Source organism: Ochotona curzoniae, unplaced genomic scaffold (genome assembly GCF_017591425.1).
Source record: "Ochotona curzoniae isolate NIBS_2020 unplaced genomic scaffold, NIBS_Ocur_1.0 contig_605, whole genome shotgun sequence".
NCBI classification, from domain to species: domain Eukaryota; kingdom Metazoa; phylum Chordata; class Mammalia; order Lagomorpha; family Ochotonidae; genus Ochotona; species Ochotona curzoniae.
This window is the reverse complement of record NW_024466491.1, coordinates 571,565-573,730: the sequence shown is the minus strand read 5'-3', so window position 1 is coordinate 573,730 and position 2,166 is coordinate 571,565.

Genomic DNA, 2,166 nt, shown 5'->3' with positions numbered 1-2,166 from the left:
CCGGAGGGAGGGGGCGCGCAGGGCGGGACTGGAGGCGGGATCTGGGGGCGGGGCGCGGGGGGCTCCCCAGCTCCCGGACCCCCTGCGCTCCGCCCTCCGGGTCTCCGCCCCGCGTCGCTCGGGGACGCCGGGTCCGCGCCGCGTGTCCTCTAGCCCGCGCGTAACCGCGTCTTAATGCTGCGCGCCCTCCCGGGTCCCTCTCCCTGGTCTTGCGCGCGTTCATCTGGAACACCTCGCTTGCGACTCAGGGTGTGAGGGGGGAGGCGTGGGATCCCCCAGCCGCGCAGGACTTGGGGGTGGACGGGTGGAGGAGCAGACATCCGGACCAAGGCTGCGGTTTGGCTGGGGTCAGGGTGCAAGCAGGGGTCAGGCAGCGGAGGCGGCCCGAGGCCTGTCAGGTCGGGTCGACCGACCGGCTGATCGGCAGGGCCGGCGTGGGTGATGGCGCAGCTGTGGCTTTGGCCGAGGACGCGACACGCCACTGCTCGGCCTTTTGCTGAAACCGGCTCAGAGACAAGCACGGAGTCCTGGGTGGCAGGTGTGGGGGACGCCCGCCTCTCCGAGCTGTCAGACCCATTTCCCACGGCTGGCTGGTTGGTTGGCTGGCTGGCTGGCTGGCTGGCTGGCTGCTGACCTGGGGCAGGCTCCCAGGCTTCCAGCTCGGATCCCAGCCCCCTCCTCAGGGCGTCCCCGCCTCCTGCCCCGCCCTTGGCTCTTCTTCCTGCGCAGTTGGAGAATGTAGAGAGAATTGAGCGGGCTGTGTCCGGATGCTAGGATGCACCTGCTGACACGCAGAGGGGCCCGTGCTGTTTGCGCTCGTAGACGCTGTGGAAGACATTGAGGCAGCGTGTGGGGTGGTGGGACGGCGTCAGAGACCCCAGACCCTGGAAAAAGGCGGTGGGCACTCTGGGGTTGGCCACGTCTCCCTCCTGCCTCCATCCCTCAGCTGTGAAGTCCCAGAATGGGTGGGTGTTCAAGGCAGGCTTCCCGGAGGTGGTGACTTTCGGAGCCTTGGGAACAGCAGTAGTTACCTGCGAACGGAGGTAGCACAGCTCAGGCACTTGGGTCTGCTGGCACCCACCAGCCAAGTAGGAGACTGGATTGCATGCCACGTCCCTGGCTTTGACCCGGCTTGGTTCCAGCTGTTGCAGCAGCGAGCAGTGAACCCAGTGCAGCGAAGATGTCTCTGCCTTCTAAATAAAAAATGCAAATAAGGACGGTGTGGCTGCTCTGTTTTGAACCCAGCTCCCTACAAATGAAGCTGAGAGTCCAGCAGAAAGATGGCCCCAAGACTCGGGGGTTTGCAATTCTGGGTTCCTTGGTTCTGAACCAGCTCTGGTCATTTGGGGACTAAACTAGCAGATTAAAGATTCTCTCTCTTTTTCCCATTCTGCCTTTGAAATAAAGGAAACTCGGGGGCTGGCGCGATAGCCTAGAGGCTAAAGTCCTCGCCTTGCATGTGCCGGGATCCCATATGGGTACTGGTTCTAATCCCAGCGACCCCACTTCCCATCCAGCTCCCTGTCGGTGGCCTGGGAAAGTAGTCGAAGATGGCCCAAAGCCTTAAGACCCTGCACCTGCATTTGAAAAAACACACAGGAAAGGAACTCCTCCATCCACTGGCTCACTTCCCAGATGGTTGCAACAGTGGAGGCTGAGCCAGGCTCAAGCCCCGTGCCAGGAACTACATCCTGGACACCCAAGCAGGTGCAGGAAGCCAAGGCCCTAAGCCATCCCCAACTCTCAGGTTATGCATGAGCAGGGGGCTGACATGGCACCCAGGACACTCCCACATGGGGTGTGCCATGCGAACTGGTATCTTTCTCTTTTTTTTTTTTTGGAGACTTATTATTTTTTTAAATTATTATACTTATTTGAAAGACAAAGTTAGTGATAGAGTGAGGCAAAGCTTCCATCTGTTGCTTCGCTCCCCAAAAGCTGCAACTGGGTGGTCTGGGGCTAGGAGCGTCTTCCACATCTCCTGCATGGATACAGGGGTCCCAGACCGTGGGTTCTACTTCATTGCTTTCCCAGGTGCATTACCAGGGAGCTGGATGGAAAATGGAGCAGCCAGGACTCAAACCTGAAATACCGAATCTGGAATGCTGGCACAGCACACGGAAGATTAGCTGGCTATGCCACCGCGTTGGACCAACCCCCAAAGCT